This window comes from Dipteris shenzhenensis, chromosome 19, assembly GCF_047967505.1.
Source record: "Dipteris shenzhenensis isolate YYH24624 ecotype China chromosome 19, Dip_SZ_1.0, whole genome shotgun sequence".
Classification (NCBI taxonomy): Eukaryota; Viridiplantae; Streptophyta; class Polypodiopsida; order Gleicheniales; family Dipteridaceae; genus Dipteris; species Dipteris shenzhenensis.
In genome coordinates, this window is record NC_141614.1 from 13,135,768 (window position 1) to 13,142,834 (window position 7,067).

Sequence of the window (7,067 nt, forward strand, 5' to 3'; positions counted from 1 at the left end):
TGTATTTTGTATTAGTTAGGACATGGTCTGTTCTTGATACTAAAGAGCAAGAGCTTTAAATATTCAATGTAAAAGAAATTTTGGAATAAAATAATGTATTTTGTATTAGCCACTTTGATCGATGATGTGACTTAGGAAATATTAAATGTGTGATGAGAAAAATATGTTTGTAACCTTTCACTTAAGTATTGATTCCCAATGCTCCACTCACTAAAAGTAGAGCATTCACTTCCAAGTATCGATTCCCAATGCTTCACTCACTGAAAGTAGAGCATTCTCAATTCTCCATTCACTAAAAGTAGAGCATTCGCTTCCAAGTATCAATTCCCAATGATCCACTGACTTTGTTCTGAACCTTTCACTTCACTCACCCATCCTCATCTCCTCTGTGTGAATATACTTGAGTGTACACCCATTCTCTCATCGTCTCTCTTTATTCTCTCCACTTCACTGCCTCCACATTGAGGCAGTGAAGTACTACTCCATCCTAGTCCTTTGCAAACACTTTCTTCTTCCATCTCCCACCCATGGATGTATAGCATATCGTAGGAGATGTGGAGTCAAGAATTAATAGTCAATGGATTGTTGATCAATCAGCAAGGAGAGATGCTAGAATTTGAGAAGGCTCTCCATTGACTCAGATGGAGAGAGACAAATTTAATTTGTAGCAGAGGTGGAGGAAACTTTGAAGATATCAAAGAGAAAAACACTTTTACAAAATATGATAAAAGCACAACAAGGCTTGATAGACTTCTTAAGTAATCATCGTTATTGCAGCACTTGGTATGGGCGATTTGATGCGGATGCTAAAGAAACAATAAGGGCCTCACAAAGAAATTATCAAAAAACAATCTCCAAGTGCTTGAATTTCTTCCTTCATTGTAATTATATTGAGGAATAGACGTGGAGTCAGTGGAAGAGTGGGTTGTTGAGCAGATAAGGGAGACTAATGATGAAAACTTCTAGTCTTCATAAGATATCAACTGGCTCGTCACATGCTAGTATATAGAAGGCATGTGTCACCATCTCTTGATAGATCTTCTTGTATGAATTGCGTGTGTCACAGCCTCACCTTAGAAACTCATAGCTCATCTATTTAATGAGCCTATTATTTTATGCAATCCATCATGACATGTGTGAGCTCGGCCTGCGTGGTACCATATCTTGACCTGTGTGGTCTCGGCCTGTGTGGTAATATATCTCAACCTTTGTGGTCTTGACCTATGTGGCATATCTCAACCTATGTAATAATTTAGTTGATAATCTTATTTTGTAATCTCTACAACAAGCATGGTGGGGCTGAGTAGATCATATTAGAATTTATAGTATAGTTTATTTTTGAGTGGCAAATTCTCATCATATGTGGCTCTTATGGCTCTATAATTTTACATCCATTGTTTATTGATTTGACTTTATACTTAAGGGTATTTCCATCGATATTAACACATATCTTTTAGTCACTAATTCCGTCGAAAATCACTATACAAACAACTAACATCAAAATTGTCAAATTTTCCAAATTTGGCAAATCTCACTCACTTCTAGTTCTTGATAGAGTTAAAATCAATGATTACATGTTTTGGATAATGAAAGTTTGGCACACGGGAGCAAAACCCTAGTGGGATGCACAGGGACACGTGTGCATCCACAAACATTCATTTTGTATGGGGATGTTTGGATCGGTGGCTAGAATGGGCGAAAAACTAGTAGACTTCTAAATCAACATGGTAAAAATATTCGTGCTATGTTATTTTGCATTTTGAGTGGCGCAAGGCCTCGTTTTAGTGTGCGAATGCCATTTTTTACCATACCCCTAAGCTATTAATTTTCAATAGGTCATGCCAAATCCATGGCTCCATGTCTTCAAATAGGACAAGATTTGGTGTGCCTCGAGGAACCTAATGGGACAAGATCCATCTGAAATATTATCCCATAAAAATGTATGCAAGACACCTTTTCAAAAAAGCCTAGTGGCTGGCATGAGGACACGTGTGGGTCCACAAATGCTAGTTTTGCATGGGAATGTTGCGCATCAGTGGTTGGAAGGGACAAAAACTAGAAGGCCTCTAAATTATGATGGTAAAAAGATTCATACTAGGCATTTTGGCATTTGGATTAGCTCAAGGCCTTGTTTTAATTTGTGAATGCCATTTTTTACCACACCCTAAGTTGAACATTTTTTGATAGGGTAAGGCCAAATCCATGGCCTCGTGTCTTGTAATGGGACAAGACTTGGTGTGCCTCTAGGACACTAGTGGACCAAGCCTTGTGCCAAACATTGTCCCATCAAAATATATGCAAGCCAGAGTATTTTAAGAAAACCCTATTGGCATGCATGGGGACACATGTGGGTCTGCAAACGTTGGTTTTGGATGGGGATGTTGGGCATTGGTGGCTGAAATGGGACCAAAACTAGTATGCCTCTAAATCATGATGGGAAAAAGATTTGTGCTAGGTATTTTTGCATTTGGAGTAGCGCAAGGCCTTGTTTTAATGTGTGAATGCCATTTTTTACCGTACCCTAAGCTGATTAATTTTTGATAGGGTAAGGCACAATCCATGGCTTGGTGTACCTCTAAGACACTAGTCGACCAAGACCTATGCCAAATATTGTCCCATATAGACAGCACAGACATATGCTAGAAGCAGACCAATACATATATTCAAATGTGTACTGCATGATACTAAAAAAGGAATTATGAATGCCCAACCATGCAAATGAGTTTTGATTGGTATGATACTTTGCACAAGCCTTGATATTACTCAAATTAAGTCCATTGCAGAGCATCATACCCATCAGAGACACACACAGAGGCCCAAAGCTCACAAATGCATATTTTTCAACACTCATGGATGATGCATGGTAAGAAATAATAAAATATGCACAGCCAATCAGGACAATGAGTTTTTATGGGTATGATACTTTGCTTGGTCCTTAATATTACTCACATTAAGTCTTGTGCAAAGTATCATACCCATTTGATACACACACATAGGCCCGAAGCTCACAAATGCATATTTTTAGGAAGTAAGGAAATATGCATACCCAACCATGCAAATGAGTAATGATGGGTATGATACTTTGTATGGGCCTTTATAATACTCAAATTAAGGCCTCTACAAAGTATCATACCCATCAAAGACACACACATAGGCCCGAAGCTGACAAATGCAACACTCATGCATGATGCTAGCTAGGAAACAAGGAAATATGCATATCCAACCATGAAAATGAGTTTTGAGGGGCATGATACTTTTCATGGGCCTTGATATTACTCATGTTTAGGCTTCTACAAATTATAATACCCATTGGAGCCACACACATAGGGCCGAAGCTCACAAATGCATATTTTTCAACACTCATGCATGAGTGCGTGGTAGGAGACAAGGAAATATACATTTCCAACCATGAAATGAATTACGATGGGTATGATATTTTTAATTGGCCTTGATCTTAGTCACACTAAGGCCTTTACAAAGTATCATACCCATCGGAGAAACACACATAGGCCCAAATCTCACAAATGCATATTTTTCAACACTCATGCATGATGCAAGGTAGGAAACAAGGAGATATGCATACCAAGCCATGCACATGAGTTCTGATGGTTATGATACTTTTCATGGGCCTTATTCTTACTCACTTTAAGGCCTATGAAAATTATTGTACCCATTAGAGAGACACACATAGGCCCGAAGCTCACAAATGCATATTTTTCAACACTCATGCATGATGCATAGTAGGAAACAAGGAAATATGCATACAAAACCATCAAAATGAGTTCCCACGGGTATGATACTTTGCACAATCCTTGATCTTACTCACATAAAGGCCTATGCAAAGTATCATACCCATCAAAGACATACACATAGGCCCGAAGCTCACAAATCCATATTTTTCAACACTCATGCATGATGTGTGGTAGGAAACAAGGAAATATGCATACTCAACCAAGAAAATGAGTTTCGATGGATATGATACTTTTCATGGGCCTTGATATTACTCAGATCAAGGACTATACAAATTATCATACCCATCAGAGACACACAAATAGGCTCGAAGCTCACAAATTTATATTTCTCAACACTCATGCATGATGCATGGTAGGAAACATGAGATGGACATAAGGCCTTTTACATCCATATCACATCTCTAGTGATCCACCATTTGTAGTATTAATATTACATTTCCTTCACCAAGCTTTTGGGACATTTGGATTCTCACATTGTTGCTTTTGCTTGCTAGTTTGCAAGATGGGTATCATACCCATCCTAAGATCGAGAAGATCAACAAGAATCTCAAAGTAAGGTTGAGGGTGGCTTGCAGCAAGAAGAAGATGATTCCCAAGTTGATCTTCTTGATATTTCTTAGTCTAGAGTATTGTAAGAGCATTCATGTGGAGGTTTCTATATGAGATCAATGAAGAAGATGTGCAGACAAAGCTTAGTGAGCTAAAGCAAGACAAGTTCACAACTTTGTGCTATGGATGCAAGCTCCCATCAACCAGTTGAGCATGGTTCCAGATGATAATTCTACATGAGCCTGGCTAATTATAGGTATTACCCGGGTAGATTTGCATAAACCAAAGATAATCAACCCAACTAGAACTTATGAGTGTTGCTTTGGAGAACAGTGAAGGCTCAAAAAAAAAGGCAAAGAAGAAAGATGCTGACAACAATACAGAGGAGATGCCAGCCAAGAAAGACAAACTCAAAACCGAGCTAAAGAAGGCCTTAAAAGAATTGGGCATTCAAGGTAAGCCAAGTAACAATGAGAAATGTTGTAAGTTTTCCAGGCGTAGACGTGGAGGAGGAATGCAAGACTAAGTATTGTAACACCTCTACTGGCAAGTTCGGGCATGATGACTCAGATTCGTGGTTCAATGGTAAAAATAGCCAAGTGTTAGCAAACCAAGTGGCGCCTGATGCTCGACCATCGGGCGACGAGCCACCATGATCTAAGAAAAAGGACAAAGGAAAGAATCATAAGGAGAAGACCGACCATAATAAGATCAAGAGCTTCAGATGTGGAGAGAATCATTTGCATTTTGACTATCCAATATGGGATGCACTTAAAGTTCTTCAAGAATAACATGAAAAGGAAAGAAGTGGATCTAGAACATTGAGCAATTGTAGCCAAGATTCCTAATGCAATTGATGCTCAAGTGGACAATCAATCAAAAGGATCAGTGGCAACCGCTAAAGACACAAATGCCTTGAGTAAAGACCTCAACGGGAAGGTTCAAAAGAAGTTGGCAGCCAAAATTGCCAGGGAGCTGAAGGGAAAACCTCCAGTAGTATAAATGCTCAAGCAAACTCAACATTTTGTCATCGAGAGAGGATAATTCTCAAAATCTAAGGCAAATAAAATAGAATTGAGCACTTCACAAGAATGTAACGTAGAGCTAGCTAGAGCATGGGAAACATTTAAGAATATGCAAGTCAGCCTGACATTTGCTGAGTTAATCAAATAGCTCCATATTGTCATGATTTCTTGGCTCAATAGATCAAGGAATCATCTAAGAAACCAAAAGAGGTACAATCCTTAGCCACTATACCTATAATTGACTCTCTGGTAGTTGATGAGGAAGTCCCAGTGATCACCATCAAGGTTAAAAAACAAACCATACCGAGAGTGATAATGGATTGAGGTCCAGGAGTGAACATCATCTCTAAAGAGATTGCTCATAGATTGAAGTTCAAGTCATATAATCCATTACCTTTTTGAGTGTGATGGCAGACCAATGACCAGTTGACCCCAAAGGTATGTTCTGGATATGGTCATTTCTATAGGTGGCATCTATTATATAGTTATTTTGGTTGTGATTGGTATGGAACAACATGCCTATCCACTCCTATTGGGAAGACCTTGCAAAGGTACTCCATGATTGGGGATCATAAGAGATGATCATCAAGGCAGATAGTCAAGATGCATATATATTGACCAACCCTTGAAAGGTCTTGAGTTACTCGAAGAATTTGGAGGTCATAGATCCATTTCCTCAGGTCGTCACACCATGATTAATGGAGTTACATATCCTACCTGTAGGTGAGATAGACATTTTGTAAGTGGCTATAGACATCAAAAAAGAAGTTGAAGGATGAATAGATGGGTAAGAAAAAATATACCTTTTCAAGTAACTTTACTGGGGATATTGAAGGTGAACAAGAAATTATCAAGGTGCCACTGACTATCACTTGACTTGGTACTGGCAAGTAGGTTTTGGAGCCAACGTAAGAATGAAACCTTAGGTCATCCTGCTATGGTAATTGTAAATGAAAATCTTTCCTCCGAGAAACTTAGAGTGATAAGAGATTTGTTGCCACATACAAGGATATATTTGTATGGAGTTACACAGACTTATGGGGAGTTCCTCCTGAATTGTGTTAACACAAGATACCTTTGGTGCTAGATGCTAAGCCGATTCGCCACCAACAAAGGTACATAATGAATCCTAATTTTTCCAAACTACCATCCAAGATGTATTCTATGTCCAAGTCGGGATATACAATAGATGCCTGAGCCTCAAAATTTAACTTGGTTGCATTGTTTTGTGGGGTGTATTAGCTTCTATTAAAGGTTCATCTAAGAATTTTCCAAAATTGCAGTGCCTTTTCATGAGTTGACAAAGAAAGATACTAAGTTTGAGTGGAGGATTATCAAAAAGCATGTGACAAAAAGCAAGCAAGCCAAAAAAAGTGAGCGACACAAAACAATAAAAGATTTATAAATCCCCTGTTTGAGTAGCAAAAAAATCTAATTTATTCGAAAGTCCATATGTTTCATCAATGCTAGAAGGTTAAATATGCATATAACTTTAAAGCCACTAACACTAATTTCATATCGCCCATAAGAGAGTTGGTATGTTTCATTTCCAAGTCATCATTAGTATAAAAAATAAACCCTACTACAATCAAGTTCTCTCTTTCCACCATAGTAATTGAGATCATCAAGGCAACCTTCCACACGAGTGGGGTGCTACCAATAACTCCTTGAATGGATTAGTCTACATTCCATGCATATGTAAGTGCTTAGCTTTTTTAGCTCTATTCACTCTTGGAAAAAA